The sequence below is a fragment of the Thermobia domestica genome, chromosome 2 (assembly GCF_964235325.1).
Source record: "Thermobia domestica chromosome 2, izTheDome1.hap1.1, whole genome shotgun sequence".
NCBI lineage: Eukaryota > Metazoa > Arthropoda > Insecta > Zygentoma > Lepismatidae > Thermobia > Thermobia domestica.
The window spans coordinates 39,378,953-39,406,716 of NC_137455.1; positions in this window are offsets into that span (position 1 = coordinate 39,378,953).

The window sequence follows — 27,764 nt, forward strand, 5'->3', positions numbered from 1 at the left end:
TCTGCTTTGTGAAATTTCTTCGCTCTTGGAGCAATGCTTTGGAAAGAAAGAGTAGAACTCAATGATAACACATAATCGAAATGTAGTCGAATAATAAACATTACCATCATCCATACCTTTACTGAAGTACCTAAGTTACTTTTGTGGCTCCACGTAGCGTAGTAGTTAACACTCTCGCCTTTGGTGCGAGCGGTCCTGGGTTCGATTCACGGTGGGACACTCAGTCGAAAAAGTGTAAAAGCCTTTTCAGGCCAGTCATCCTGAATGAGGTTTTCCTCAGTGGCGCAAATCTGTCTTCAACATTTGGGGGTGACAAGTAAGACGTTTCCTTCTTTTTTTTTTTTTTGTTTTGTTAAGCGATGCTCAAAATAATTGTGAAGTTGAAGAACAATCCTGTGGAGGATCAGGGAGCAGAGTTGTCTTTAACATTGGAAGGCGGGAAGATTTGAGGCTTATTCTGGGGGGGACATCAATTTCATCTCACTTTCCTTTGTGGCAATCGGACACAAATAATCACCTTTCTCCCCAAAAAGACATTTCAAATCTTATTATTGGGCGGGGAGAAAGTCCCCCCAGTTCCAAGATTGAAGGAGACATGTCCCCCTCATCCCCCAGGGATTTGCGCCAGTGGTTTTCCTCATTCACACCAAGCAAATGCTGGGATGGTACCTTACATACAGATTCCAGGCCGCTTGCTTTCCTTTCGTCGGATCGTGTGATCGCCGAGAGACGTCATTCCTCATACATGTGACGAGCTAACATGACAATAGATGCTGAAAGCCCAGAAATCTAAATTCTAAATCCTAATCCTAATCTGGAGTTACCATTAGATCTTGCTGGAAATGTCCGCCTAATGATTCTTTAAAATTCTCCTGATATTTACAAGTAGAGATGGCCAGCTTAAGAGATAGCATAACCGTCCAAAGCCCATCCAATTTTAGAGTGAGGGGAATTCCTTTAATAATAATAATAATAATAATAATAATAATAATAATAATAATAATAATAATAATAATAATAATAATAATAATAATAATATACACAACATCACTACGGAAAGAGGAAGATTTTGCACTAACTATCGACGCTATGCGAGATTTAGATCTGGAGCTTAACGTGGGATCCCAACTCGAGTTTCCTGTGCAGTAGACTCATACAGTAGCTAAGCCATATAACCACGTGTGAACTCGGAGAGCTTCGAGACATTTATGGTAACGATCTGCAATGTAGGGCTTCACATTCAAGAAAAATAAAAATTGCCCATTTGTATGAAAGTGTATGGAATAAAGGCAGTGTAAGTCCAGTAACATAAAATATCGAGTGCGTGAAATTTCGTGGAAAGAATATTCAGTGATCCTCCAATTCCCCGGAGTCAGACGTTTATTTATTGAGTATTTGACAAATCGGTTTCACTCGAGCAGACGGTTCTACCAAATTGAAAATTTATATTTAAAATACGATGTACAACATTTTTCGTGAAGAAATGAGAGTGTGAATATAAGTAATTACTGTTAGTGCACAGCACATTGCAATGTATTCTGAGTGATAGTGAAAGTATTGCATGTATAAGTGTTCTCTTCCAGTATTGTCGTTTATGCGTATACCTCCATCGCTGACGCGCCTGCTCCCTACGGACGCACCCCTCGGCCCCTGTCGGGCCCAGTTGCTGTGCTCCTGAGTTTGGATAGCATTCTTGCTTTTTAGTGGTCACCTAGCACAAATTGATTTGTGTTTTATGCTCTGCACTTTTTAATGCCATACGTCCACACCGTCTTTATACTGAGCCCTCCTCAAGTTAAGCTGCAAGTAGTAATAGAGCTCCTCATTTAGTGCATGCTCTGCTAAAAGAAATACAAAGCTCTAACCTAACCTAAATATGTAAGAAATGTATCAAAATTTTGTAGAACCGTTTGCTTGAGTAATGCCAACAAATCAATTTTCACTCACAGTCTCACAGACATTAGCAGCATTAAAATTGCAATTTGACAGATGTGCGATACTTTGAGTTATATTAAGTGCACCTAGGAGATGACAGCAATGTCGTTTCATTCGTGGAGAACATTTACAAGTCAATATATTCAGGATATAGTTCTGTTCTATAAACTAAAAATTTAATTTTATTTAAGAGTGTTCAGCAGTCTTTTTTTTTCCATGTACAATAAATATGTTGTTCTACTTTCAAAATTAATAATGTTGAATATCACAACTTCTGAAGTGAATTATCTGCTGAAGTTCGGCGATTGCTTGGCAACTTGTTAGAAGCTTGCCTTATTTTGGTTATGGTGTATTTCAGTGACGGAATAAACAATAACAATTCGATAAAATTGCAAAACAGTTTCGTCGATGAAGAATTTTAACTCTCTGGAATTATGGAGAGACATTCGAAATGTTAGTAACATTGGACGAGTTTGAGACACTCGAGCTGTTCGTAAGTCTCGAGTTGTTTGAAAGCAGCAAATACCGAAACATTTCAATGTGATCAGAATTTATCAAGTCGTTTGAATATTTTGAAAAGATATCGGAGTGTTTGGAAGAAACAATGGAATCGAGGTTATCATAGGTGTACATAATATATACTACATGTATCCCGGTGGTCGTTTTAAAAGTTGCTTCTCTTGAATTGAAGTGAAAAAAGTTTCTTCCCATAGGGCTCTAAGACCAATGTTTATCTAATACAAGGCTTAAGTAGTTTGTCAGAAAAGAGAGAGAGAGAGAGAGAGAGAGAGGAAGAAAACATGCATCATTCGAATGGGATTCGAATTCAGGACATTATTAGTCTACAATCCATCACTTTCCCGATTATGCTAACAACAAGGCAGTCGGAGAGAGGAGAATTTTTCATCTGGTTTCGAGGATTTAAAGGTCTGGATGAAGAGAACTTCTAATATAGGTAGAGGTAAGGAGTTCGATACGGCTGAAGACGTAGCGAACTTCAGCTTTGAAAATTTATTATCAGGCACTTGAAATCCTTTGAAGTTTTGTATAATATCTAAGCTTCGAATAAACCTTGAGAATTTTGAGTGCTAAGCTCCCTTTTATATATTGCTCTGTCTCTGTCTATTTGTATGTGACGTACGACGATTCCTTTCGAAGAGACTGTCCAATTTTGACCGAACTTAAAATATCCCCCTTTGCTTTCGACATACACCTATTGTTTATGGTTGCCTCACGACAAGGGGAACTGCCTTGAATCCGAGTATTTGTTCCTAAAATCTTTCTAGCCTTAGAACAAAGTAGATGTAAACAAAGCGAAATGTATTACTTTGCGGCTCATACGTGCTTCCGCAGCGAGAGACGTGAACAGCAAGATCTTCCGCTAGCTTATTGTCGTCGCATATTTTCCAAATTGTAAGGCTCTGTAGGTTGGTGTATAATTAACACACTGACTACTGTTATGTTGGAAATACATAGTTTCTTAAATCGTTATATAAACGAGATTGCCTGTGTTCCTGATGTTCTCTTTTGTGTTTTATAACACGAGAGGAAGGTGGATTATTGTAACACTTTTTCGCCATGGAACTCTCTGCATTCTACAATTTCAAATCAGTGAGGTCAGCGCACGAACGCATACGCATGCGCAGTAAATACTATATGAGCAAGGACGGGTGAGGTTGAAATAAAGCTACATCTGTTGTTAAATATTATATATATTGCGTTTATTATCACAAAGTACAGGATAAATTTGGATATTTTCATTTGAAATTATCGTTTTAGTAGGGATTATATTGCGGTAGGATATTAGTGCAGTGAGACCAACAACCAATCACTGGTAGTCAGGTGGGTTTGTTTACATCCACTTTTTTCTAAGGCTGGAAAGAGATTACTGTGAGCGTATTCGTGATGTTAATATTATTGTTTCCTGACTATTAATATTACTGCTACTTCTATTACTACTACCACTATAATCTTTTATTTTCATTTTTGCGTCTGACTTCAAATACTTTAAAGCAGTATATTGTTAGCTTTTTCTTTCTTCTTTGTGGACTTATGGCATTATGTAGGCTGTGTGAAGTAGACAGATTTTTTTACCAAATTATTGATATGTTTTAGAATACTTTAAAGTTATAAAATCTACTTAAATTTTAAACTAGAATCAAAAAAGGTGAATACTTTGATGATAAAAAAATCATTTGATTACCAAAGATCTCTTTTCACCAAATAACAATGTTCCATAAATTTTAACTTTTTTCTGTTACATAAATGACAACAGCCGCTCTTAATTAATTTGGAGGTGCTGAATACGAAAATGAAATTAAAAATGTCCGATTGGCTCGCGTTTGGGCGTAACAGGGGGTTATATATAAGGTTCCCATATATTTTAACATTGTTCAAGCTCTGGCATCGCCACAGTCCAATATATTATGTTAGCATTGGTGGCAAATATACCCACAACATAGGTCGATAACCAGACGGGTCAAGAGGGACCTAGTGCTCCTACATTATAATTTAGGGAGACTAGGAACCCTGGTCCTACGTAAACTTGCTGTTATTTGACGAAAAAGTAATTTCGGTGGGTCACTTCCTTTCTAACGTCCTGCACGTTATGGCTGGCATAAATATACTATAGTTAGTGACTCCACTAATTTCTCCTATAGTTATACTAGTTTGTTGTATAGGAGAAATTAGTTGTTTTCTTACTGAAATAGAGACCTTAAACATTACAAGCACAAAAAACTACAAATATTGAATTACTAGGCTTACCTTCTTTAATTCCTGGATTTTTTAGCTTGTGCTTTCTAACTAACTTCTGTTCCTTCATTTTTAACACTCTAACAGAAATCAGCTATCATCGCTACACTTCCCTTCCCTTTGTATCTTCTTTCCATTGTCGCTATTTGCCATGAAAGCGTTCCCCATGCTTGTCGCTGACATCATCAGAATTATTACTAAAGAAATTCAAATGAGAATGGAGAACATGAAGTTTTAGCGACATTCTCGTAAGATGACAGAAGATTCTCTACTCACCTGTTCCCCAGAAAACTACGACACACTTCTCGAAATGCATTCTATGCTACTTGCTCCTCAACACTAAGTGTCGGTTCAAATTGAGAATCACGCAGCAGAAGACGCACTTGTAGTCCAATGAATATCCCCTCTTTTATTTTTTCAAAACTTAGGCGTGGGAATTTGTGACACAAGTACTTAAATGCCGGTCCATCTTTGTTCAAAGTCTTCACAAAATTCTTTATCAGTCCCAATTTAATGTCGAGTGGCAGAAGTAATATCTTCGCAGGATCTACAAGAGGTTGTGGATGGACGTACAGGCCAGTCTTTTTTCTTATAATGTAAATCTCGAGCACGACTGTCCCATTCACATAAAAAGCAGCCAAACTTTGCGTAACTCTTTTGTGAGCCCAACAGAATAGCAATAACTTTGAAATCACCGCAAATTTGCCACCCATATCTATCATATTCCAGTAACCTAAGAATTTCTTTCATGTTTTCATAAGTTTCTTGAACATCAACAGCATACACAACAAAAATCGAAAGATGAACATTGCCATTGTGCAGTAAAACTGCTTTAAGAGAAAATTTTGAGGAACAATGAACAGTCTCCATTCTGCGGTCTTATATGGTATATTCATTGCTGCAACGAGTCCTTCAATGTCGTGGCACACAGTCATCTGCCCTGTGTTTTCAAAAATGAAACAAATTCTTTATATCCGTAGCGAAATGTTGTTACCTTCACATCATCCGCGAGGTAATTACATTGTTGCAGCCGTGAGGCCAACAATTCGGCTTTGTTTTTGGGAAGTTCTAAGTCCCTGATTAGTTCATTTAATTCGGCCTGTGTTACCTTATGCGGTTTCCAGTCAGGTGAAGTTGTGGAAAAGTCTGGATCTTGAGATGTTGAGGGCTGTTCTCTATCCTGCATATCATCATCATCTATAGCCGTGTTGACATTTCCTGGGAGATCTGGTATTAGCACATCGGGAGCGTGTGGAATAGGACGTCTGGCTGAACGTAGGTTCGGGTGCACCAAAGTCTCCTTTCTCTTTTTGGTATAGCCTTTCCGAATAGGTTGGACCAAACAGAAATAGCAGTCAGTGGTATGATAAGTAGGTTCTCGTCACACCATAAGTACTCCAAACTTCATACGGTGACGTTTTCCATACATCCATGCATTAAGAGTAGAAGAGCACGTAGTACAACCAACGTGAGGGGCCCAGGTTCGGTCTTCGTCTCGCACTTTGCATCCAAAGTAAAGAAGTAGGCTTTCCTTATTTCGGGCGTTAAGGCACGTTTTCTCGACTTAAACGTAATTTCCCTACATATGTAACAAAAATTTTCTGGTTTGTTCACACAGGAACGAGGCATGATTAGCACCTTTACAAATCAAATCAAATCTCTACAGCACAAAACACTTGGTACAAACACAAACACACCTAAGTTGCTACACACGCACACAACATAAAGAAAGAAAATAACTGCGTGGAGACTGAAGCGAAATACTTTTTTGAACACGTGGCATGCCTCAAGTGAGTGTTATTGATAGGCATGCTATGTTGCCAACGAGCCAACAACGTTGCCACGTTGCTGCACACCCTGCATACATAAATTATTCCCTAAGGCACTGAATGCATAATGCACAACTGAATGCATATTAATTATTTCAATAAGGGACGTAGCCAAACATTACTTTTCAGGAAGGAGGAGCATAAAGCCTTATTTATGAAAATTGCAAGTGTTCGAATACCATAAATTTGAATATGCGGGTAGCCCGACCGAACGAAATTACTAAGCTTTTTCATCAAGCAACAACAATTTTAGGTAAGACCAGGGGAACCTAGACCCCCTAAGGTTCCCCTTGATCCCTCTGTGCCAGCCATAACATATAAAGGGATGCATGACGTTAGAAAGGAAGGGACCCACCGAAATTACTTAGATTTTTCGTCAAAAAACAGCAAATTTACATAGGACCAGGGGGCCTAGTCTCCCTAAAATATAATTTAGGGGGACTAGGCCCCCCTTGATCCGTCTGGTTATCTACCTATGTTGCGGGTATATTTTGCCACTAATGCTGGTATAATATATTGGACTCTGTCGTTGCCAGACCTTGAACAGTGTTCCCACATATATAAAAAAGCATAGGAACGCTTAGATATACCTCCCCGTTACTCCCAAATGCGAGTCAATTGGACTTTTATAATTTCATTTTCGTATTCAGCACTTCTAAATTATTTAAGAGCGGATGTTTTCATTTATGTAACAAAATGTGTGTAGAACAGTGTAATTGCTGTATGTGAGTATGGCACGCTCTTGCGCCATTGTTCGCATTCCCTTTTCTGCCACTATCATCTTGTCCTACATTTTCTTCTTTGCTGCCTTCTTCAAATGCCTATGACCACGTACTAGAGGAATCGGACCAATTCCCCTGTCCGATGTGATGTTCGCAGAATACCTCCATTTTCTAAATTTCCTTTGGCACCCTCCGGAGCCAGCGCCCCATGAAATTATAAGCCTGCAACCTGTAGGTGACTAAGGTTAGTAATCGTGTATGACACAGACACAAGCACGCGGCGCAAGCCGTTACATTAGCCCATCCCTTCTTATAGGGCGGGTTAAAAGGACAGAAAAAAACTTTGTCAGATTGAACAGCTTGACGACTATAGAGTTTGAATCTGAATTAGCAAATTTTTTGGAAAGTCATGTTACTATCTATCATTTATCCCCGCTCCTACGGGATGATATTGGTAAATTCTAAATCTTTCAAATTACAGGTAAAATATCAAGCAGTGTAACAACTTTTTTCCTTCATAGCAGACATATTATTAATTTCCGCATTAGTATCAGCACTTAAGATGTTATGCCGACCTTGTTAGCTTGTTAGATTCTGAAGGTTTTTGGTTCGAATATCAATCAGGCGTGTACATTCTTTTGACCTCCATTAGCCTCACGCATAAGAGGCAGCCTAAAACCACCTCAAAACAAAAATCCTGGTTGACAAAATTTTGTAACATTCGAAAATTTTGAAGTTTCGTAATGGTTCGACAATAGGGGCCTACCCAAAATGTTAGTAATGTTGAAAGTTTGCATAATACTAGAAATTTTGGTAACACCCGAAGTTTCAAGAATATCAGAAATTTTCTTAATATTCGAAGTTTCGGGTATACCTCAAATTTACTGTATGTAATAAGGAAATTTTCAAAATTACCCTAATAATACTAGAACTTTCAAATATCCGAAACTTCGGTAACATTTGGATTTTTGATAATACTAGAAACTTTGTTAATTTTCGAACTTTCGATAATACCTGGAACTTCGATAATATTCAAACTTTCGATAATACTCGAAACTTCGATAATTTCAAATACTCGAACGGTTTCGGACAACCGATAACAATTTGATAAATTTTCACTCCCGAAGTTCGATAGGTCCTCAGCCTTATCGAACACCCCTAATTCTAGTTAATATAATGTATTTTTAATATTATTATCTCATGCAGCTTGTTTCAGAAGGCAAATGAAATACGTATTCTCGTATTTTCGTCCAATATTGACATGTAATTGCTATTTAAATAGTATTTATTATGTTAAATGAAATTGATTTACAAATTCCGTTTTTCATAACTTTGACTCAAAGTTTGCAGAACATATCTCACATTTTAATAAAATGGATCAAGGTCTACTACCATGCCAAGCTTAAGTTGGGCTGAATTGGTACGAATACAAAGTGTCCTTATTTTTAAAAGGGCGTATGTTGTGTGAAAACCAGGTTACGTTTTTTTAAAAGTATATTGCTGTTTCAAGTTTAAAACCAGCTGTTCAATTTATTTTTCAAGTTTGTTGTATCTCTTTTAGCTGAGGGCTTCAAGATCTTCACCGTGAAAAATCGAGATACCCAATGAAAATGTATACCAAAAACTTAACACCCAATGAAAATATATACCAAAAAAAAGGATACACCCAAGAAAATGTATACCAAAAACTTCACACCCAATGAAATTGTATACCAAAAACGACACGCCAAATGAAAATATGTACCAAAAACGACATACTCAATGAAAATATATACCAAAAACAATACACCCTATGAAGATTTACTGTAAATTTACAATTATGAACTTGTTTTTTGCGAAAATATTATAATTAATTAATTGGTCGGTAAACAAACACTCGCCAAAAGAGGGTGACATAAAGTAGATTATTACTATGTATATTTTGTATCAATTACTAATAGAAATGGTATTTTGTAAACATCGTGTTAATGATGTTAACTTATGTTTTTATAGAGAAAACGGGACATTTGGCGTTTTCGACATTTTGTGGGACAAGATGATGTAAATCAGGAACATCTGGAAACGCTATTTTAACTTAAAAGTGATTAGTTGAGTTTAGAAATTTGCAACTTCGTATTTACATGAGAAAGGTAGTAATATTTATGGATATTGAAACCACAACATCATGATATTTAAAAGTCCCATCTCTATCTCTGTTGTATAAATATGTTATTATTCAAAGTATATATATAGTAGATAGTATATATATATTGCGTTTAACAGAGGAAAATACGGTAGGTCCAATGGTGAGACATATACCAACTGATCTCTCTCGTTTAGCTGAACAAAGCGATATGAATGAGTGTAAATTGTCATGCAAAGTTTTCGAGAAAAACGATTCTTTTTTGTGAGACTAAATTATCCTCTGGAGGAGTGGTCGCCAAAACTTATGTAGCTTCTGAGCTACCATACCACTTTAAAGTCCTACTGTGAGCTACAAACCAAACCAACTACCAACTGTTTTTTTTTAAAACTTACATTTGTTTATTGCTTATAAACTTACATTTATAGTTTTAACGCAATCTATCGAAAATGTCCTCGCGAGCTACTAGTAGCTTACGATCGACGGTTTGGGGGTCATCGCTTTACAGCAACCAGCCATTTATTAAGATGAAGCTAATACTGAACTGTACCCTTACCAAGAGGCATACCTAGGGGGGGTGCACCGGGTCCGAACCTCCCCAATATTCTTAACTCAACATACATTTCTCAATAAAACTTTCTCAATAAAACTTTCTCAATAAAACTAATTATTTTACAAGGAAATGACTGATTTAGCACGCACAATTGATATTGCACTTTATCTGTGCACTCTCTCTTATAACAACAATCTAGTTCTATCATTTTATCTGGAAATATAGGTGGAAGTATTTTACAATTATTTACCATCTTTTCAGGTCCAGAATAATACCTGTTAAATACTACATAGATGTAGTGGTTTGTAGTATTAGACCCTCCCTCTCCCGAAAGCTGGGACCCTTCCCAACAAGAAAATTCTGAGTGCGTTACCTTTACCAAGCTTTATATTATGGCTCTAATAGGGTGACAGTATAGAATTTGGTGAATTATATGTACAACATGGCCAGGAAATCACTTTACAGTCAATATTTGTAAATTATATCATGAAATTGTATAGAAATTAATGAATGCTATTAATATTAAACTTGTAATCAGGGCCGTGCCGTGGAAAATCAGCGCCCGGGGCAAGAGTATACGACGGCGCCCCCATACGTATATTCCAAGTAATTTTTCCTTTCTTTTGCCCCTTTTTCTCCCAATTTTTCGCCCCTTTCGGCGCCCGGGGCCGTCGCCCCGCTAGCCCCCCCACAGCACGGCCCTGCTTGTAATCATACTTTGCTTTGCTTTCCTTCATAGTGCGATGGGCATTAACTTCATTGTTGTTCCCAGGTAGCAGAAGAAACGAGATAACGGGCCAGTGCAATGAATCCTCATGACGCATACAAGCATTTGCACTTACACTTTGACTATCCACGAAAGTCTGAACAAAATTTTCCCAGATCGCTGGATCGGACGTGGGTCACATCGGCTTCTGGCTTCGTTGCCTTCATTGCTAGTTAACACCACACCTGATAATGCACTCTGTGGTATTGTGAAAGAGGAGCGATAAGCCCGATACACCGAAAGCGAGCAACTGAAAGACGAAGTTTGTGTAGCATTTCAGAAAGTCAGCCATGATATGGTCTTGCGGATGAACAATCGGACATGGAGGCACATAAGGATATGGCACGAACACGGAGCAACCCGCACGGATGTTTTAGATTAATACGAGGTAAGCAGTACAATCACTTAGTCACACAGTGAGTGTAAAGGGACTTCCTGGCTACACTGTATATAGCCTAAAATATTATGATTAACTAAATTTTAACTTTTGTTTAACTATAATGTTGTCTGAATATAAGTCAGATATCAATCGATAGTTTACAGCAAGATGTATAAAATTACATACTGGAGGACAAATTCGTTTTCATAGTTTTCGAGAAAAATGAATTTAAATACAAGTTTAATGAAGTTAAATACAGTATATCAATATGTTGTTCATTTCCGTTGTAATGCCGTTGATAATTTTTATTTTTTATTGTTTTCCGCAGACGATAACGTCGTCTCTTTGGGAGGGACCTAATTTGTATTTGAGTGATAAGTGGAACACATGTATGGGCTATGAGGTTTTCCAACAACAATAATAAAGAAGTTCACTTTATTCATACAGATAGGTGACGATCGTCTATGCAAATTTTACTTTTTTTTTTTTGCTAGCCCGCAGGCTAGCTACCCTGTAGAGGGCTACACCCTCTTGGAGGGAAGTGGTGCAAGGAAACTATTTTGGACTGGCGTTGGGCTATGTGGTAGGACTGGCGTTGGGCTATGGGATGTTCCTTTATTAATAAATACTGCAGTTGGAAGGTCATTATGGGCTTTGCGTCCATAATCATTATCGAGGTAGGTAATACATAACATATATATGAACATATTATTAATCATAACTATAAATATCATATAAATACAAAACAAAATATAAGAACATTAAAGAATGCAGGATAGTTTGATTATAAATTGTATGTGAGCAAGGATGGAGATGAGGGATGGAATGAGGTGCAGATAACGTCACAACACATAGGAGATGTTAGCAAGGACAAATGCTGGTTATCTTCTGCCTAGGGGCGACGCTAGGCCAATGAAGACGGGGGGAAGCCCTGTTAGAGACGGAGGTTTATCACTGTGCTTGATGCGATGGATATATATGCGGAAGATGAGCATGCAATCGATGGTCCTGCAAGAGTTCTAAGTCGGGATGATTGGGCGGCAAGGTATAACAATACAATGTAAACAATAAATTTAGAGGGAGATGGTAATATCGAGGGCGTGCCGATGAAAGTGCAAGGTAGTGCATGGTGGCTAACAGGATTGGTTGTTGTTGCATATAGCGGATAGTGATGAACTTGTGGCGAAGCGATTCAAGGTGATAAAGGAGTGTAGGAAAAGTAATGAGTGAATATAAGTGTCGAGTAGGGCTGGGAAGAGAAATGCGATGAGCAATGCGGAAGGCATGGCGTTCGAAGGTGGCAAGTTTGTAGTAGTAGGAGGCGGGAACTGATATCCAAGCAGTGAAACCGTATGTAAGGACGGGGCGGAGAAAAGCTTTGTACGTGTTGAGGATGATTGTGGAGCTGGGACCCCATGTAGTGCCAGTGAGACGTTTGAGAAGATTTAGACGGTTGTAAACTTTGGTTTTAATGTAGTTGAGATGAGGAAGCCAGGTGAGATGATGGTCATAAACAATACCTAGATAAGTGACTGTTTTAGATGGACGGATCGGTGTACCTTGAACTGACAGAGAAAGAAGCGAAGGATTCCGGTGAGTCTTGGAACGTTTGCGTGGTGGTAGGAATACTATGGCCTGTGTCTTGGAAGCATTGATATTGAGGTGCCATTTGCTACACCAGTGCGAGAAACGATTTATTGATTCCTGTAAGATGATGTTGATATGGCTGATGGTGCGACCAAGGGCAAGGAAGGCTGTATCATCTGCATATTGAAAAGGATATACATCGTCCGGAAGAGAAGGGAAGTCGGAAACAAACAGTAAATACAGCAAAGGGGACAGAGCAGAGCCTTGAGGGACGCCAGAGTTCAGAAAGACGGGATGTGATAGATGATTGTTGATATTAACATATGTGATACGGCAGGCCAAAAAGTGAAAAATAAAGCGTATGTAGGACATGGGCAATCTACATTTGATGAGTTTGGAAATGAGTGCAAGATGCCAGACTTTATCAAATGCTTTTTCTAGGTCGAATAAAACAAGGCAGGAGGGGCGGACTGAATTATAGTGATTGGTAATGAGGGTAGTTAGACGTTGAAGCTGATCGTTAATGGAATATGACGGGCGAAATCCAGCTTGAAAAGTTGGTATGAGATGGCGGGCACGGAGATATGGATGAAGTCTGTTGACAAGAATACGTTCAAGAATTTTGCTGAAAGTGGAAGTAAGTTGTATAGGTCGATATGAAGAGACGTCGCTGGGAGGTTTATTTGGTTTCGGAAACATGAGGGTTTTGGACATTTTCCATTCAGCAGGAAAGAAGCCAGTTCTAAGAATAAAGGTGTAAATAGCGGCAAGGAGAAGAAGTAGAGAAAGAGGACTTTCTTTAATATGGCGATATGTGATGGAATCAAAGCCAGGAGCAGAGTTACGTTTATGTTGAACAACTGTTGTTATGTCAGTAACGGAGATGGGAGATGTGAGTTCATGTGGCGGCAAAAGATGATTATGATTTGGTTGGAAGGTAGGATTTGCAGTGTTGACATTGTCGACTGGATGACCAAAGATGTGGGTATGAGAGGATGGTGTGAAAATGTCTTGCAGATAATCGGCAAAGGCGTTGGCTTTATCTTGATCAGAAGGCGCGTGGCTGTTGTTGATGATGATAGGGTATGAGGTTTTGCTGTACTTGCCGCAAAGTGCGTTAAGACGTTTCCAATAACGTGAAGGATGTGCAGTTTCAGCAAGGTTATTGCAAGTTTTGATCCATTGACGGCGTTTGTATGCCTGGATGTAATTTTTGACTGATCGGTGCAGCTGACGGTGAAGACTAAGAGCTTCAGGATTTTGTGTTCTGACGTAATCTCGATAAGCTTGTCGGGAGCGTTTGACTTGAGCAAGGTAATTCGGAGGTAATTTAGGTTTATATGGTGTGGAACTAGTAGTAGGGATATACAGCTCTGATGCATGTGTAATTTCTGAAGTGATGGTTGCAACATGGGCGTAGAGCTCCTCTGATGTAGTGGGAGGGTGCAGATGTGCTATGGCAGTTGTAAGATAGGTACGATAATGATCCCAGTTAGCTTTGTCAAAACGTGGCGATTGAATCGGCGGAGGGACTGCATGGGGTCGAGCAGTGCCCATACGATAGGAAAGCTTGAGTGGAGCATGATCACTGCCAAGGAGGTCCAGAACTGTAAGGGTGATGTTAGCAGCAAGCGTGTTGGACGTGATAGCTACATCGGGGGTGGTATTTGTTATTGGTCTAGTAGGAGCCGGAGGAATATGAAGAATGCCAGTGGTATGAGTGGTAATATGGTCGGAAAATTGTGTGCGTTCTCTAGGAGTGCGACTATGGTAGTTGATATCAGCGAGGATGATATAATGTTTATAGCTATGTGATATGTGACTGAAAAAAGCAAGAGGAATAGGGTGGCCTGGTCGAACGTATATAGTGGCAAAGGTGATCATGATAGACTTGAAGTATAATGTAGAGATGAGATGTTCGGGGAGATGAGGAATGGGACAAATTTGTTGGCGATAAGGTATATGATTGCGAAAGCCGATGGCTACGCCGCCATTTGCCCGTAATGCTGGTACTGTGTTGTCCTGACGGAGGAGTGTATAACGAGGTATGTTACAGTGAATGGTTTTCGTTAGAAACGTTTCGTTTAATAAGAATACTGATACGTGTTCCTCAAGCAGGAGTGCTTCAAATAGAGTTTTGTTCGTTGGTAGAGAGCGAATATTAAGAAAAAGAAAGACTAAATCCATGAGAATCATATCTAAACGGCTGTTTCTTGTGGTGATGTATGGAAATGGACATAGTTGTTTGTGTATGTGGCGTAAAAGTTGACATTGAAAACAGATTTTGCGGCCTTAGTGAGTTGTTGAAGAATGTGAGTACGTTGAAAAGGATGGATGTTCTGTAAAGTGAGGGTTAGAAATTGAAGGAGTTGTTGTATGGTAACTGGATCGGAAGTTTGTTGGGCAGGAAGAGGTGAAGGGTCTGGGATACGAAGTGGAACTACCAAATCTGGGTGTTCTTGGTCAGGTTGCGGTTTATTTTTGCACTTATAGCTGTATGCCGGATGTTGGTCATGACAAGTTGGACATTCAGGTGGTCGTTGGAGATTTTGACAAGTGCGTGTTTGGTGAGATCCTGCGCAATAGCCACAAACTGGTGGATTTTTGCAATGACTAGTACTGTGATCATTGTAGGTCTGGCAATTCTCGCATCGCACCGGAAGTGGAGCAGGCGAGCGTGAGGGCTCGACTTTGTGCCGACGATGATATATGTAGGCGCCAGTAGTAAGCAAAGAATCTATGGTATATTGTGAAGAAGTAAGTACACGAACCATATATGTGGCACCATTATTGTTACGTATACGCATTGCTTTGTGAATGGTATGGCCTGCAAGTTGAAGTTCCTCTTGGATTTCGTCATCAGAGTAGGATGGATCAACCCCACGGATGACGACAGACAGAAATGGCGGGCGTTTAGGGGGTGGTGGTTGTTTCTGACGTGTGGAAGAAAGAGATGACATCGTGGCATTCTTGCCAAATATTTCAAAGGAAGCTTTATTCCTAACTGTGGTGAGAAACTGCGGATCGATGGATTTGAAGATGTAGCCATTTCGAGTTTTGATGACTTCTGTTATCGGTATACTTGGAAGATATTTCCGTAGTTGGAGAGTTATGAACTTCTCATTGCTATACTTAGTGTCGTAGTGTTGCAATAGAAATGAATGAAGTATAGGTTTAGCAGAAAGGTTGTTAAGCGAATGTTGAGTTTAATGGTGAGCAGAAGAGCTCATGTCTCCGGTTTCCATGTCAGAATTTTCTGAAGCATTATCTTTGTGCGGTTTCTTGGCTTGATGGCGAGGCTCTTTGATAGTATCAGCATAAAGTTGCTGCTGTCTTGGAGACCTGGACCTGGTGGAGACATTGGAAGCATTGGATGCTGTCGAACTACCCGATTGGGTTCTCTGCCTATTGCCCTTATCCTTCCGCTTGACCACCTTCGCGGTCGAAGCGGACGGAGTGACAAAGACAGGTGGTAAGCCCGAGTGGCGTCCATCTACCAAGGACCCAGGATGAGCATCTGAATCTCCCATCGCAAAAAACCGATCTGTGCTGGAAAACCGTGACGCTTGATAATGAAAAGTGAATGATGTAGTAGAAGGTGATGATGATAATGAAGGTAGGACAACCCGTTCGGATAGTTGTCCAGGGGGAGCAAGTCCCCTATCTCGATCTGTAGAACCGGCTGCCCTTGGCTAGATCAGTCTGACAGACGGTTCGCCACGAAAGAGACAGAGAAAGAGCTCAGGAGCAGGAAAAGGAAGGTTTTTCTCAAAAATCGTCACTGTTCACTCAGTGGCGCTTCAGAGCAAGGCTCTGGGTGAGTATATCGCAATTTTTTTTTTTTACTCTGCTGGAATATATTTATTTATTCGTTTGTTTATTTATTGTATGTGAAAGAATAGAATATTAAGAAGCAGATTGTATTTATTCTTTGATTTCTACTAACACTAGCACCCATACTACTTATAAACATTTAACCATATTAAAATATAGGGTAAGAACCCCTAATATGAGGATAGGCACCTAAATCGAGACCCCTACCTATCTTGTGAAGCAAGAGCTGCAATCTAGTGGAAACGAACTAAAACAAAAGGAAGTAGCCACTACAGCACCGGAATGTGCCCCTAAAAAGTTTTCTTAACATGCATACATCAGGCGCTGAAAATTTAGAAGGTAAATTGATATTCATTCTATCTTTACTTTCTTTTATACCAGTGAATATGTGTATTGCAACATGTAATGAGTTACCGATTTTTTTTCCACTTTTATTTGAGATGGCGTTAGTCATTTGTTTCTCGGTCGAATGTCTTATTATGAGACCCTTAACGGGTTCAGTATATGAGACCGGTCTCATAATGTGACCCATATAGTAATATTGAGTTTTATATTAGGAGCTCATTTGTATCGACATTTCTATATTAACAAAGTAGTCTTTTAGACATAGTCCTGTACATAGATCCAATGATTTCGTTGGCATTGTACTGTCATTTTTAACACATTTCTTCTCATTTGGCACATATTTGAACATTAAAAGAAGTGATAAAAAATCGTTGCAGTTTATGCGTACAAAAAGCGTAAAATTTGACAATTGCGTATAGTCTAAAATTGAAGAAAGTGAGTTAGATTGAAAGTGTCACGTTTTATATGTTTGACCCATCACAGGATTTGGCTTAAAGACAGTGTTGAATGGTGAATTAATAAAAGAACTCTTTTTTTAAGAGTACACAAAAAACCGGGGTCTCTTATCAGGTACCCCTCATAAAAATGGCAGTGTAGCAACTTTGGTCACATTTTTCAATATAATTTTTATTGTTATATTTTTATGTATTACAATAGTTTGTACGCACTGTGAATTGTTTGTGTAACGTTATACGGATGGAGTACGGGATTAACTATTGAATCTAGTATCATTACTACTGTTTGGTCAGTATGACATAAATGCTGAAAATGTTGCTGCTGAGAATGAGAAGTTTTTTTTTTTTTTTTTCATTAGTATCTTTTCAGATGTTATATTTAACACTTGTACAGATCTCGGCGTCCGTGGATTAGAATCCACCGGAATTTGCTTAAAATTGGCACTGAATTACCAGAAGAATGTTACGCTTATTTGAAAAAAATAAAATTGTTATGAGCTAAAAGCATAGGCGTCATTTAGGGAGAGCAGAGGCAGGGGAAAAGTGAGGGTAACGCGGGGGAAGCCATTACCCCACTTCCAAAAAAATATCTATGGTGTCTTCCCACTTGCTAAAATATTACAATGAGTAAAGACAGGCACGGGGAGCGGCGTGACGTCATTCATCCCCATTATCTTTTCAGATCAACTTTTACCCCTGGGCAGGGGAAAATTGGCCCCTGAATTGCCCTCTGATTTTCGGAAATATATGCTTTATAATACATTGAATCGGTGACTGGAAAAACAGTACTCATTCGAAAAACGCATTTTGAGATGTTTGCAAAAATAACTTTTGTATGCAAGTGTCATATAGTCGATAATATGATAAAGGAAACTTTTCAAAAGTGTCATTTTAACCCCAAAAATTGTCCGTATTTGCCTAATTGTTGTTTCAACATGTACCAAACTTTTAAAATAAAATGTTTGTTATTGCGGGATATGCACTGTTTTCCACTCAATTTCACTTAATGAATTTTTTACTGTTAATAATGTAACTACAATATAGAAACAATATTTTATGAAAATAAATTAAACAACCTTGATATTAAATAAAGCAAAAGAAACCGTATTTAATAAACAAATCAACATCGGAGCACGCAAACACTTGAAAAAATGAGAAACATTCGGGAAATACAAAATGTTACAAAATTAGACGTCTTCATCTTCCTCGGTTGTTTTCAAAGTAGATATTGCATTTAGGGATGCGCACGAGACGAGTCGAGACAGGATTTTCTTGACAAAATTCGAGTCGAGACACGACTCTTCCAATAGAGAAAGATATATTTTCGAGTTGAGACATGACTTTTACAGCACATTTTCGAGTCGAGACATCACTCTTACAGCACATTTTCGAGACGAGACAGCCACAAATCCTGTCTCGTGCGCATCCCTAATTGCATTGCAGAATGGCAATGCTTGATTAGGTGCATGCTTCATCAACTTCTCTCGACGATTCACTGCTGTTATCACTCCTTGTTCATGACTTTCAAACCATCAATGTAATAACATATCTCATTCACAAGAGAAACGATAACGGATTGCGCAAGTGACGGAATAAGTGTCAACACATACAAAGGTTTAGTTTTCAACCAGAAGCGCTGTGCCCCTAGCGCCATCTGAAAGTAGGATTATACGTGAGAGGAATAGCAGTACTAGTCCAAGAGAGATACTGCTTTGCCACTCATTGAGCACCATGGCTATTTTGTATAGCTGCTATAGCGTGCGAGGACTTGGAAATTGTACTGTTCTTCATTGCAACGTGCAGTTCTATGTTTTTAGTGTTAATCTTTGCAGTTATCTCAAAATGGCTGATTTTGGACTAGTACTGTTTTTCCACTCACCGATTAAATTGTATATTAATTAACTACTATAGTGCTGCCAAAATGTCTTGAGCCGTGGCAAAAATGCAAACTAAAGCTCACACCCACGCGTTGAGCCAATAAGGGTTCAGCTGTTCCTAAGCGAGAGAGCCTTAGCAAAAGGGATTAGAATTTCTTCAGCCGATAGCAGCGCCTGGAACGGAAGAGAGTGTCCTCCCCCCGGCAAAATCTGAAATGACGCCACTGGTTATAACAAAAAAAGAAAAAACTTTCTTTAAAAGGCGCCTCTTATACCTTTCTGCAACATATTGACATTTCGATGGACCCTCTTGAGCTGAAAAGGATCCACTCCTATCATTGACATCTACGGACTACAAATATATATCTTTCACCTCTTTCCCCTCAGAAAACGCTTTCCTCAATTCTTTGTTCCAGGTAAAAAAGTAATAGAAGGAGAGAGGGTGGAGATCGTGAACCTCAATATAGCTTTTCCCTCTTCCTTCTGTGATTGGATAATCTGTCAAAAGGAATATCAATGTTCTCTCTTTTTATTCAATTTTTCTTTTCTTCTGTTTTTTCTTTCATCATTTCTTTTTCATTTATTTGAGAAACGGAGAGAATGAGAGTGAAGAAGAGAGAGTCTTTTTTAATTCCTCTTTTTTTTTTGCCTCATGTTCTCATTCCTTGGGTTCATAGCATTTTTGAACAGAAAGATTTGTCATTGGTAATTCTGAGCTGTATTCCAAAGAAAAAGAATCCAAACAGTGTTGCAAATTTATATAGCAGAAAATATACTAATGGCCAGTAAAAAATTTACTAATTTTATCTTTATGAGAAAAATTATTTATTGAACAAGCGTGCACAGAGAGACAAGAATTCCTCTGTAATATGAATGTGTGCTACGTAAATCTAGTAGCTTCTCGACCGTAAAGTAAACACAGAGACTTCTGGAGAAAATATGATCCGTGCGTACAGCAGGATGCGAGGTATAAAAGAAAATCTTGGTAGGAACTGGAATCTAACCAGGGAACCCATATGCCAGAAGTTCGTGCTCTATCACATTTTTTTAAACGTTCTTATTTTTACTTTTTATTTTTACCATTGTCCAGAACTACTGGACTCGACAGGGTAGGGATGCACGCGAGACGAGACGAGACTCGTCTCGCAACCTCAAATGGTGGTCTAGTCTCGCAAATGTGAAGTCTCGTCTCGCGTCTCGCATAAAATTTTGAGTCTCATCTCGCGTCTCGCGCGAGACTTTCTCGCATGGTCTCGCAGTCTCGCATATAGCTATTCTGGGTCAAAATTTTGCAATATGTTATTCTATGGCTGTTAATGAAGGATGATGTGATATTCTGTCGGAAGCCAGGTATTTGACCTAAAAGTCCCTTGGCAAGGTGAATCCATGGTGGTTTGCCATTGCTTTCCATGGGATGAATGTTCATAACATCCTAAGAAGACGGAACCTAGAGTTCAACATTGTATCCGAACTTGTGTCCCCTCCGCTGCAAATTAAAAGAAAAGTTGTGCTTTAATTTGATTGCTGGACCATTAATTTTCGTCAAATTAATAGCATAATTTACAGCAAAACTAGCATAAATTGTTGCTGGATCCAACATTGATTTCCTGCTTAGAGGTCTCCAGCAATATTTTCCAGTATGCCATGCGGGCACATTTTTACCCCGAAAAAAAAAGTCGCATTTTCAATTCTATCTTCTTAGGCTTACATAATTTACAAATAGCCAACTCAGCATTCGTCGCTATTTCAAAGTAATCATGGAACTTACTTTTACGCCCTGCTGTTTTGAGTGGATCAAGACTTGAACTTGCAGAAACAGTACCTTAATCCGTTTCACTTTCAACTGGGACCCCATTTGGCTCTTCTAAAATATCGTCGCCACTATCAACATTTACACGTTTTGGTCGTTTCCTTGAAGAGTGATTTTCCATTATAAAGATGTTTTTATACCACCAAAAGCGCTTGTAGACAACAAAAGAACTCCTCACAACACAATACGAATTCTTTCGGTTCGTTCGCGCTTGTAGCAATGTTGCATTATCGCATTTTTATCAACTTTCGCTTTCAACTTATATAGTGTTGCCAGATCTATAAAATAAAATTAGTGACAGATATAGGGCCATTCCTAACATCTCCCACCAAACCTATAGGGCCATTCTACCAAACCAGTGTTTGAATTAAACTTCAGAACTAGAGGGGGATGTTTTTGATAAATATATAGAAAGAAAATACTTATTCCATGTAACAATATCATGTTATTTCTGCGAGCGGGCCGGATATAAACTTTGACGAGAGGGGATTTCCCCGCCATTCCCCAACATTAATCGCTAGTAGTAATGTGAAAAAGACAGAAACAACAGAAATACCACATTTCACAGGAATAGGGAGTCTTATTCGGTTTTCAGACCAAAAACAGAAGTTCATATATTCGTGCGCGCCCGTGTGTATGTGTTTGCGTCGCAAAATAAAGTCCTAAATCGAAGCTGTAATAAATTTCCAATTTACAAAGCTTTTCTTTTTTAATGATGTTTAGAAACTAAAGAAGGCTTTAATTCTGAAAATCAATCTTGAATAATAATAAATCTCACAAAATGTGTATTGTCCCAATCACTTTTTTGTTCCTGGAGGCATTAACGCTCAACTTAGAAAACTCAATAAATGTAAAATCACTAAATATACAATTACATGCAATTCATAAATGTTGCGAGACTGCGAGAAGTCTCGCGAGACTTAACTGAGTCTCGTCTCGCATGGTTTAGTCTCGTCTCGCGTCTCGCATACAATTTTCAGTCTAGTCGCGTGTCTCGTCTCGCATTTGCGAGACGAGACGAGCCTTCTCGCGTCTCGCGTGCATCCCTACGACAGGGACATAAACACAGAAAGGTGGAGGACAGTTAAAACCTCACCCATCCTACTACAGAGAAACTGGAACCCGTAATGCTTTTTATGTCACGATCATTAGCCTAATGTCCCCGATTGCTCGGCTGTACCAATCGGCACAACTGAGTTACCACAGTTCAATTATGGAAGAAGAGAAGCGAGCAGTTAAGGGCTAACATTTTACTTTTCGAGAGATGGAATAGCTTTCTAAGGGAACTCTGTGCTATAAAGAGTCTGACGTATGTCTAAAAGGCTAGTAGAATTTGTAACAGAGCTGTATATGGGAAAGAATAAATCGACAATAGTCAAACACCAATTGGTTACCTGCGTGCCAGTGTCAATCTCACAATCACAGTTGGGAAAGGGACGTTTTCCGTGCCTATGGCAGTGGAAAGAACAGGAGAAGAGGCAACTATCTCTAGCCAAATGATGTCAACGGCACTGCACGTGCCACAATAGGAGATTTATATCTAAACAAATGTTTCCTATGGTTTTCCCGTCCAATCATGCTTTATCATTCCCTATCAATCTGTCCGTGTGATTCAATTTTCGTATGCTATATTGGTACATGAAGACATTTCCGAATTACATGTTAAGAATCTCAAATAGTTAATATTCAAAAATCACGAATAGGCATTTATCCATATTCTAGGAAAAGATACGGATTGTATCTTACGTTAATATTTTGCCAAAGACACCAGAAGTTCCAACCTTTGATGAATAGCAGAAATCCATATCAGAACTCCAAATGACGGCGACTTCAGAAGATGTAGAGCACCGATTCCACCACGAACTGACCCTCCGAAGTTAATCTACGACAGTCTTTTATATGTATCGTATAACTGTGGTTAAATTCCTCTTAACCTATTACAGATCAAAAACTACGTGTATCTCTAGTTCTTCAACCTGTATGAAACATTAATAAAATATGTTTAACTTTTTCTCTACCGTGATTAATTCCACATTACCCCTCCTAGAGTAAATTCGTCACAAATTGCTGTGCAATATATCGCACTTCCGGTGGAAGATTGTTACGAGTCAAAAGTACATTTGTGGGAAAATGAAATTTAAAGTTTGTTTTTCTACTAAAATCATTCCCTGGAACACTAATATTTTTGCCATCTAGGAGTTGATAGTTTTTTAGTTACGTTTATGCGAAAATACCTCCAGATAGAGCTAAGCTTTTCTCTATCCAATGGCGATTACTCAAAATTGCCATTTTTGAGTTGTAACACTCTTCCACTGGGTGTGCGATATGTTGTGACCACTATTTTTTTTTTTTTTTGACTGTGATGAACAGAACAGCACATACGTCCATGTACTATTTGTTCCAACAGAATATTGGTGAAAGCTCGCATATACACAGCTGCATGTTGTGTGATCCTTCCCATAAGCGGTGTTTGACACGCACAGTGCAGCGTATGATCCATAGCGGTTTAAACAGAAATCGTATGTTTTCCGTATATAACTGTTTTTCCAGCCAGTCAGGGAACAGATTCCCCTTCCCCTGTTATATAACCTATTTATTAACATGTAGTTTTTGAGGAGTTATTTTAAACTAAAAATGGTTAACGAACGAAGGAAGAGATGACTTTTGATAATACGTTTTCTACATCCTTGTTATTAAAGGTACCTAGCACTCGTCTAAAATAGTCTAGATAAATCCTCAGTCATAGTTGTCGGCCTTGGTATTCAAATCTTGAAATTCTCACTAACCTATTTTTACGATGATCACTTAAGTCTCAAATGAGCATCTTTCTTCATCTCAAGTATGGATCCAGTGAAGGCGATCGGGGCGATTGTCCTCCCCGAGGATGAAACTTTCTTATTTTATAGGGGGCGCGGTGGCTCAGTGGTAGAGCGTTCACCTCTGGTGCTTGGGGTCCCGGGTTCGATCCCAGCCCCCGCCAAGTGAACTTTGTGGTGGACAAACACCGTGCTCGTGGGTTTTCTCGGGGTTCTCCCGTTTCCTCCCACTTTCTTCATTCCACCATTTCACTCATCTCTCATAATCACCGTCTCCTTTAGCCTAACCGGCATAACCGTGGGACGTAAAACTTAAAAGAGCTCTTAAAAGTAGCTCTGACTAGCAGTCTTACAACCCGCTGCCCCCCTCCTGAAGTCGGTCCTTAGACCTTTAAAACCAAAATTGATAATCGTTAATATTAAACTTCTATTTGCTTAATTAATTGGGTTCAGTTCCATTTTCTTCACCGACGTTACATGAGTTGTAACCATACAGTTTAAAGTGAAATCCGAATGGCCATAACATATTCAACCCATTGGAAATCAAACACTAGACCACGTGGATTTATGAAGGAAATATGTTCGGTTCATTGCTGTGTTGACACAACCAGTTGAACTACATGTCTAGTTACTTGTTTGGTCGCCTCGTGGCCTTTTTGGAAATACAAACACCACTGACAATGCTTTTTGAAACAGCCTTTGTATTAAATATACAGTGTGGATCAAGAGTAGGTACAAACCCCTGCATTGATCAAGTATAACATTCTAGTTTATGGATTTGTTTGCTTCGGCTCTTCCGAGCTTAAGATGTAAGTAAAAACACATTAAGAACAAATAATGAAGAAACTAAGTCTACCTGATGGATAAGAATAAGAAACGATGTAAAATACAATAAGCTGATCAGTACGGTACTGTATAACTAATTTTGGGCCACCCTGTATACAAAGAACTAACAATTATGCTATCACTAAAAGTTGTCCAAACTTGGATGAACTTCTAATTTCTGATTTTATAAAACTATTATTAAAATATATATCCATTTGGTCAAGAAAAATTGGCTCAAAGTTGGAATCTTTGAAGCGCTGTTTATGCCAATATTAGTGTTTATTGATGTGTCACATTCCGACTTTCCCATTTGAAAAAAAAAAAATATATATATATCCTGGATCCAAGTTGGCGGCCATCAAGATGTCCGCCATTCACCACGTATGCATCAATCGGGTAGCTCCTTTACCAAAGTCCCCCCTCCGTTAGGCAGATTTGCCTTAATCGTGTTTGTTTCCAAACTAATCCACTGTACTAAGACTTATGGACCACCCTGTAAAATCAGACTCATGACTTAATTGTCGGACTGGTATAAATACCCCAAATTGGGGTAACTGGTTGTAGTGACTTCCACGGACTGATATGTTTGAAAGTAACTCTATTGGATTCAGCGTCCCTAAATAATAATAATAATAATAATAATAATAATAATAATAATAATAATAATAATAATAATAATAATAATAATAATAATAATAATAATAATAATAATAATAATAAAACTCAATTAGAAATTTATGCAAGCATGGGCGGTTTAAGTATTGGCATTAACGGTACCTCAAAGATCTCAGACCATAGGTCATTTTTCACTTGACCACACTTACGAGTATAATAGTTTTAAAATAGTTAAACTAGTAAAATAGTTTTAAACTTTTAAAATACTTTTATTAGCTTCATCATCATCAAGTTAAATATTAAAAGGCCAATTAGAAACTTATCCAAGGATGGGCTCGTTTTACATAATCGTTAGCTCTATCGTGACATTCTTTAGAGCACATCGCGATATTTACATCAAAAAATCGAAAAGTAATGGTGAAGATAACATCCAATAGATAGATAGCTTAACCGAAAAGGAAACCAATGAATTCAACTTAGAAGAACAAATTAGGAAAGAAGAGTAATGTTGGAGATCATTAGAAGAATAAAATATCGATTGGTTTGGAATTAAACGTTCCAATTCAGCACCGTGGTTATGCGATACAGTGTTATAATGCGAACCACCGTAATGCATTTCAAATTTTTCAAAGCTCTTCCATCTGGAATTGAACCCGGGATCCTTAACGTGGATCACTAGGTGTTCTCGGTTCTCGGTGTTATTATCACTAGATAATAAAGGAAGTAATCTTGAAATTCTACTTGGATACTTACTGGAGAAATTAGTTTTCGACCCTTACCGCAATTCACAGCTAAGTTCCGCTTCTCGAACTGTAACGCTAGAACTCAGGTATTTTCTTATTGTGTCTACCACAGTAAACGTACAAATTTGGCAACAACGCATTATGGCGTTCTGCGCAAGTTTCTTCTCAAAATCTATTTTCTTAAATATAAATTAATGTTTAAATAAAATGTGAAACATAACATGAAAAATGGTCAAACAATGTATCTATTTCGTAATAAGATCGTTACTTTAAAGTGCTTTACATATAAATAAAAATATCATAAAACTGAGTACTTCTAGTAAGATCTAACAGCAAGTGCCATCTTGTGTGCACATTGTAAAATGAATTAAATATTTTCTTGTATTTGTTGGCTTTTTCGATATCAGAAGATATATTCAAATGAGTCAGTGTCTTGTGTTGTAGCTAAAACGTAACTCTATCTTATAATACAATATTTATAATATGTAACGTGTCATTGCGCAGTAGTTAAGGGAATGAGCTAAAATATGCACTGACTTCCGGGTGGTGATCCACTCTAAGAAAAGAAAATAAGCTGCTTAGGATAATATTCGGTAGGAAATTAAATTCTGAGCTATGCAATGAAATTAAAAAGAGCAAGATGATAAGAAGACTGCGATTGGTGGGGTTTAATAAAGCTATTTAATAATTCATCGTTAAGACAAAGTTAACAGCATACTGCGATGTATGGAAACTAAATTTGAATAAGGGTTATTTTACTGTCATTAAAAAAAGGAGCATTTACGCTAACAACCTAACGAAAAATACTCATGTCATTTCCTAATATGAATATATCTATATGTTAATGATTTAAGTGTCTATTCAGACCATTTAACGTAGATACCACATTGAGAAAAATCCGTTATTCAGACAGCGGTATATTGTACAAATATACGGTATGCTTATGTTTACTACAGAAATCAGTACGGAGCATTCATTATCCATATCCTACATATATACAGCCCTTAGATGTTACATAACGCCTTTGCAGGATATCTGACATCTAACAGTCTTTCTTATATTACATATACGTATATTACATACGTCCATCTGTACTTGAGATCCTGACCGCCTATATACAGTTTTCTCGTTCGTACGGAAAGTAGGCCTATTCGGAACACTTATACGGAAAGTACATACAAAATATACTTTTTTCAGTTATACGTTTACTGTACATTAAGTCCAAAACCTACAGGATTTACACATATAACCTACTATTTTACGTACGCCACATATGATTTTTTACTCAGTGCACTTTATTCAAAAATGTATACACTGTGCCCTGAAAAGATCACACGGACTGCAACACTGCTTATATAGTTCTAAAAAATGCGAGTGTGAGTTCATAAAAAGAATCGTTTTCATACTTTTTTTTGTTCCAGAAGAAGCGCTCCATAAGCAGTCAGAGAATTAGTTTCTTTTCCTTTAAAAAAATGAAAGGAAGAACATTTTATCTTTTTAAGAAAATGTAGAAGAGAAAACGTATTTTTTTCTTACTGTCTTTGAATTTCAGAAAGGTAAAGATATGCCTTTTTAAATCCCACAAGAATCCTGACGTTGACTAAATCTTGTGAAGTGCGTCCCTTTCTGTTACGCCATTTTCTACCATAGTGAGCTTTCAGGTGACGTCATCTATTGTTCTCCATTACGTAGGACTCGCTATTGATGACTCCGAAGTTCCCAGTAGCCCTTCACAATGTTAGGGAAATAACAGAGACTCCGCATCCCATTCTTACCTATACTTCACTGTCACTCATC